This window comes from Myotis myotis, unplaced genomic scaffold (assembly GCF_014108235.1).
Source record: "Myotis myotis isolate mMyoMyo1 unplaced genomic scaffold, mMyoMyo1.p scaffold_m19_p_16, whole genome shotgun sequence".
Lineage (NCBI taxonomy): Eukaryota > Metazoa > Chordata > Mammalia > Chiroptera > Vespertilionidae > Myotis > Myotis myotis.
In genome coordinates this window covers 22,731,447-22,739,058 of record NW_023416320.1, presented here as the reverse complement: position 1 = coordinate 22,739,058, position 7,612 = coordinate 22,731,447, and positions in this window count along the sequence as shown.

Sequence of the window (7,612 nt, the reverse complement as noted above, 5' to 3'; positions counted from 1 at the left end):
TTTTATCACCCACCCAGGTGTTAGCCATGTTGAACTATTTTGTACTTTCTCATCTCCTTATCTTTGCATATGTGGTTTCCCAAGCAAGGATGATCTCATCTTCTCTTCTTGCCCACCCATTTTATTTATTCTGCACATTTCTTATTAGCCAATACTTAAAGTAGTTGCTTCCACATTCTCCCTTCTTCTACAGTTCTAAAAGAAATAAAATTGGTATTATTTATTGAAGACAAACCAAATATCACGTCCTCCAGGCAGCCCCTCCATGACCTCCCTGGGTATAGTTAAGAGACATCTTCCTATGAGCACTTATAGGCATGTCTGGAGCTTTAATGACAACCTTTGTCATAGTTACCATTAATTAATAACTAATTTCTTAATTATCACTGTACTTATTGATTTCTGTGAATCTCCCCTAATAGGCTATCAGCCTTATAGAAGGGGAAATTGATCTATTTCATAATAAGTATTTAATAAATATTTGTTGAATGAATGAATCAGCGGGTGAATGTTCTATATGGCAGAAATAAAATGGAGAAATCATCCCTTGAAAGGAATTTTTGTAAAGAGAAACTTTGTCATGAAATTGACTTAAGGAGCAGCAGATCTTGAGTGGTCATCTTTGCTGAAGCCTTTCCTCGCCCAATCTGTTCAGCTGGGTGCTGGCACAGTGCCTGGCACAAAGAGACATTTATTAGAATAAATGCTAAAAATGACTCACAAAGAAAAATTCTTCCTTCCCAGTCTGTGTACCTGGGGAGGATTAGTCACCAGAATGAAATTTGGAACTTGAATTTCAACCACTTTGATCAAAAGTACTCTTCAGAATTATTTTATATTGGTAATGTTATCACAAGCTTTGAGAAAGAACTTACTCTTAAACATTTCTTAGAAGTGCCAGGCACCAAGGCCACCTGTCAGCTTTGACTTGCCAAAATCACAGTTAAGAAGCAAATGCTTCTGTAAACAGCAGCTGCCAAGCATTTATGAAAATGGGCTCAGGGTGTTCTGATGAACACTGAGCAAAAGCTACTGTCCCTCCCTAAACGTGCCATGTTCTCTCCCTTGAGCCACTCTTCTACCTAGAATGCCCCTCTCCTCCACTTCACCTGGTGTCACTTTTCCAAGGAGTTTGTCTTTGATCTTCCAGGTACATGTGGGGCCCTTCCTAAGTGTTCCCAGAGCACCTCACACATCTCCCTGTAAAAGCAATGATTCCTCTTCACCATACAGTGTTGGTTAGTTGCCTGTATCTTCCCTTTGTTGTAATTTCGGCACACTTCCCCCAAAGACTGGAATATTGGAAGCACTCAGTAAAGATTCATGAAATGCACCAGTAAGTTTGATGGATGGGGATGATTGGAAAATCATTGGGTCTTTGGAAGAATTGACTTACATGGAGGGTTCTAGAAATATAACCAGAAATCACACTTCATCTATCCTGAAATTCAACCTGGACCAATCCCATTAATATGCCCTAGTAAAGTCATCATGGCTGAGTCATGCTATTATACAATTTCTTAAATCTCTTTTAAAAGGTATAGCTTGCCTTAATTAGGGGATGAGAAGACGTAAGCCCTATAGTCTCTATTTTATAGTCTTCAAGGTTTTCAAATGGTGAATAAGAATATATGACTTTCAGATTTGACAATCTCATTTTATCTCCTGTTAGAAAATTTCATGACCACTCCCAGAAATCTTCAGGCATTCCTGGGACTTCCATTTGTGCTGAGATTGTCTCACCTCTTTTTTTTTTATCCCCTTTCTTTATACAGGTCATTCTAAACTACAATTTGGGGTACACTGAGGGAACCATGGTGGATTTAGTCAGATTCCTTTTTCTGAATGTTCATAAAGCTTCCAGAAACACGTCTGGACAAACCTGTCTTAGTGTTTCTCTGCTACGATCCTTTATGTCCACAGCAACTAATGTATGAAGTTCTTGAAACTACTGAACTCACATTAGTTGTCAGAGCAGTAGACTGAGTACAAATTGCAATTAGAGAACCACTGGAAGAAGACATCTGTTATAAAACAATCCTAAAGCCACTTAATATGCAGGTAATGTTCAGTGCTTAAAACAAAAATAGGCAAGGTCATTACCAAATGGCATCACCATCTCATGATCCATGCGGAAAATAAATGGGCTCAACCAAATAATACCTTATAAACTGAGCTTTCAAAAGAAAAATGATTAATAGACAAGCTAAAAAGTCCCATATTTTGACAATTTAATACACTTAAAATAACATAAACATTTTTTTGTAAAATTTTATTTGGTTCTCACTAATTTTTTAAAAACATCTAGTTTTAAGTAGGCATTATTAAACACAACACACACACACACACACACACAACATATGCTGAAAATCACTAAAGCCTAATATGAAATAAATAATTTAAAAAATTCTAATTCCTGCATTAGCATAGATTAATACTGACCTTGAAATTTATAAAATTGTTTTTAAGTTAGATATAGTATTTTTTATTGTACCTCAAGAACAAGAGAAATAAAAGAATTGGAGCTAAGAGTGATATTGTAAGACAGAGAACTGCATGTGAAATTATTCTATCAGATCCCACCTCTGAAGAATATGATTGTGAAGTTCACGCGTTTCTTTGTAAATGAGAATTTTCTTTATTTTGTGATAGACAGATAGCAGTGACTTTTATAAAGCAGTTCAAAATAAATGAAGAATTATTAAATTAACTACTAACTGTGCTACTTTTCCCAGTTAAAATAGTCCATGCAAGCTTTATCTCAGGTTTTTTTGGATACTAACCTGCTCCTTATCTTGTCCACCATCTGTTTTTCATTTGAGCTCTGTAATTTTGGATTGTGAGCACATCTTTAGGGGACTTCTTTGTGAAAATTCTGGGAGTCTGGATTTATGAAGTGTCCCATGAAATAGACTTGGTGCATTTAAAAATATTTTATCCTTACTAATTTTGTCTACTTAATAAGTACTAAGAAACGTGTAAAACTCTCTATGGTAGTAGATTTTACTTTTTCTTTTAAATGTGCTAAATATTACTTTATATGGGGGCATGTTGTTCGGTGCATAAAAGCTTAGAACATTATGATAGGGATTTCTTGTGCTCACCCATATATACTTCTTCTGGCCTTCTGAGTACATTAGAATACTATACTTTCCTGCTCCTTTGCAGTAAGGCAAGACAGAGTGAACCATTTACACCAAGGGGGGCTGTGAGAAAAAGTGAATCACTTCCAGGCCAAAACATTGAGTTCATAGCATGAGACCCTGTGGTGCCCTCTTACCTTTCCATGGCAAAAAAAAAAAAAAAAAAAAAAAAAAGGCTGTGCATTTCTGATGGGGCTGCTGCAGATGATAGAGACGCCATCAGCTTGGGTTCCTGAGTGATTATGTGGGATAGAATGCCACATTGACCTGTGGTGGCTATAAAATGAGAGCAAAACATGTGAAACAAGTGGGATTTGGGTTAATTTCTCCTGCAGCAAACCTGCCCTGTCTGATGATGCTTTTATCTCTAATAAATTTAAACTATATTTTGTGTTATTCATAGCTACATTAAGTTTTCTTTCATTAGCGGCAGCTTAGTGAATGTTTTATTTGTCCTTTACTTTTATCTCTTTTTAAATTTTATTTATTGATTTTTAAAAGAGAGAGAAACATCGATGTGAGAGACAAATCAATTGATTGCCTTCTGCACGCACCCCAACCAGGGTGGGGAACAAACCTGAATCCCAAGTAAATGCCCTTGTTCAGAAATCAAACCCAGGACCCTTCACTGTGGGGGTGATGGCTCTAACCACTGAACCACTGACCAGGGCGACTTTTGTCTCTTTTTAAAATCTTGTTTCTTTCATTTTAACTGTGTCTCTTATAAATAGTCTATAAATTTTAATATAATTTTGTATTGGTGAACATTTTATTTTTTTATTTTTTCCAATTACAGCTTACATTCAATACTATTCGGTATCAGTTTCAGTGTACAACATAGTGGCTAGCCAATCATGTACTTACAGAATGGTCCTCCTATATTTCATGTACCCACCTGGTCCCATACACAGTTACTACGATATTGTTGACTATATTCTCTATGCTGTAATTTACATCTCTGGGACTATTCTGTAACTACCAATTTGTACTTCTCAATCAGTCTAATTTTTAATTATTTCAACAAGCATTAAAGCTGTCACTTAGCTCCTTCTAAACACTAGGCCCTGTTCTGGGTATTAGAGATAAAGAAATAGACAAAGCAGAATTTTTTCTCTAATGAAACTGTAAATATCTTTTGCTAGCAAGTTTGATCCACTACCTAGCAATAGGAATACACTTATTCCTATTGCTAATGTATTTTTATTTATTATATAATTTTTTGTTTTCAATTTAGTGAAATCTTTTTGCTTCTTTTATTCTCCTTTCTGGTGCTAATGTACCAATCCAGTTTTTTTTTTCTTTCCTTTATTCACTTAGATGTTATGCATTCAATTTCTATTCTCCTGGGATTACTAGGAAAGTGGTAAATTTTTAACACTCCCTCAGGTTTGAAAAATATATTAAGGGAACTACTATCTTTATCCATCATCAGAACTATGTGTGTTTCTTAAAACATTTATAAACAAATTTGCTCCCTTCTAATTTCATGTAACTGTTGTTTAGTATTTTAGTTATCCGTTGGGTTTATGTAATCCAATAGGTCATTGTTTTGATAAAATCAAAAGGAACAATCTTTACAAAGTAGGTATAGGCAAATTTTTCTTGGAGAGAGCACAAAAAGCACAAATAATAAAATAATAAAATAAATTAGACTTCATTAAAATTAGAAACTTTGCTCTTTGAAAGACAGCATTATGAAAATGAAAATTCAAGCCACTGCCCAGAAGAATATATATATATATATATATATATATATATATATATATATATGCATATGCATTGGACCAAGGACTTGTATTCAGAATTTATAAAGGACTCCTACAGCTCAAGAATGAGAAGACAGCCCTGGCCAGTGTGGCTCAATTGGTTGGGCATCGTCCTGTGCATCCAAAGGATGTTGATTTGATTCCTAGTCAAGGCACATGCCTGGGATGCAGGCTCAATTCCTGGTCAGGGGGCATGCAGGAGGCGATTGATGTTTCTCTCTCTTCCTCCCTCTCTAAAAATCAACAAGAAATATTTTTTAAAAAGATGGAAAAAATTGAGCACAAATTTGAACAGATTTCACATAAAAAAGGATAAACAATAGCAAATGAAAAGATGCTCAATATCATTAGTCATCAATGAAATGCTAATTAAAAGCAAATTGAGATACCACTCAATTTATATACTGACTAAATGGATTTTTAAAAAGTGATTTAAAATATTGTGATTTTGTTAGGATGTGTAGCAACAACAGTTCCCAAATATTGCTGATAGAAATGTAAAACGGTATACTCAGTTTGTAAAAGTGATTATCAGTGTCTTACATAGTCAAACATACCTATCAGATAAGCTAACAATTATACTCCTAGATTTTTCCAGACTGGAAATGAAAATGTGTGTCCACACAGAAACATATATTCACGTGATCTTGCAGATTGATCCAGAATAACCAAAGATAGAAACAACCTAAGTGCCTGTCTGCAGGTAAAAGGATAAAGAAAGTGTGCTAAAAGTACTCAATGGCATACAACTCAGCAATAAAACGAATAAACTTCAATACACACCATAACATGGATGGATCAGACGAAACATAATGCTGAGCAATAGGAGCCAGATCAAAAGAATGCATACTCACCCTAACCGGTTTGACTCAGTGGATAGAGCGTCGGCCTGCGGACTGACGGGTCCCAGGTTCGATTCCGGTCAAGGGCATATACCTTGGTTGTGGGCACATCCCCAGTAGGAGGTGTGCAGGAGGCAGCTGATTGATGTTTCTCTCTCATCGATGTTTCTAACTCTCTATCCCTCTCCCTTCCTCTCTGTAAAAAATCAATAAAATATATATTTTTAAAAAGAATACATACTCTATCATTTTAATGTGTATGAAATTCTAGAACAGACAAAATGAATGTGCAGTAGCAGAAAGGAGGTCCATGGCAGCCAGTGGCCAGAACTGCAAAAAACAGATACCCTGCAAATCTGTGCCAGGGAATTTTGGGGTGACAGAAATGTTCTGCGTCTTAAGGCTGGCAGTAGCGGCATGGTGTGTGCATGTGCTCAGGTTCACTGGATTATATAAGGCTTTTGGGACCCAGAACAACCGAGATGAAAGAAAAGAGCGCCTTGAAAATGGCAGGTACTGGCCATCCCATTGTGGCCCTGGAGGGATCAGAACCAGATTTAATTTGATTTAGGAAAACAAAGCAAGGTGATGTTTCATGTGCCTGAATATTGTGAAGCAACTGTCTCCCGCATGCCATTGATTGGTACCTTCCTTCCTGAACCTGGAAAATGCTAATCCCAAAGCAGGATACATACCCTACCCAGTCCTGTTATATTCCCCAGACCGTACATTATCTTGTTACCAGGCCAGTTAGCAAAACTAACCATACTTTCTGTTGCCTTCAAAACAAACAGGGCTTTACTTAAAAACTTTAAATGGCACGATTGCTATCATGGTATAAAGGTGCCATTCAGCTTCTCGTGGTATTACAGCCAAGCAGCTTTGACCCTTTTCCTGTCAAAGACATCTGTCCGCCTAGACTCTGGCCTTTGCTTCTATTTGGGGTACTTATTATTTTTCTTACCGTTATTGAAACTGTGCTCCCTCCATCCCAGCCTTCTCCAGTGTTTGGTAAATTCTGCCATGGAGACCACACTGGCAGCTTGATGCCTGGTGTGTGAAATAACGTGTCAGTGGCCAACCTTGCTCGGCAATGAGAACTGGCGTGTCTAGGAGCTCAAGCCCGGCAGAGCCAGAGCCTTTTGCTGCGAGTGGATAATATATATTTGAAAAGAACCCTGATCACTCCTGTTCCTTATCTACTGCATTGCATATTATGTTCTTTTGATTTACAACCCACTCTCAGATTTCTGGTTTGGTAGTATCTATTATCTATGGTTGTCACTTGCAAGAATTGAACTTTATTTTCTTTACCTCTCTTAAATACTTGTGGTAGATAAGAAATGGTCTTCTCTGTGCTCTCATTTTCACAAACTATTCATTAATCAGTTGACAGGGAAGTCCCTCAAATGTACATATGAAAGGTGTATAACAAAGTGGGGGGGGGGGGAGCCTGAAAGAAAAAAATAATGAATAGACCTTGAGTTCTTGTTATAAAGAGAAAGAAGGAAAATACATGTGTGTTTTATTTTGATTCTCACACAAGGGTATATTTATTGATTTCAGAGAGCAGGAGGGAGAGAGAGAGAGAGAGAAACATTGATCGGTTGCATCCTGAATGCACCCCGAGAGAGGATTGAATCCTCAACATAGGTATGTGCCTTGACCAGGAATCAAACCACAGTGTTTTGGTGTGTGGGACAATACTCCAACCAACCGAGCCACCTGGCCAGGATGAAAATATGCTTATATTTTATAGTTAGAAGCAAAGGGATGTTTGATAAAGAACTCAAAATGGGTATCATGTACCTGGCTCTCCTGCCACTTTCTAAGTTAATTAATATTTCAGAAATGAATATTT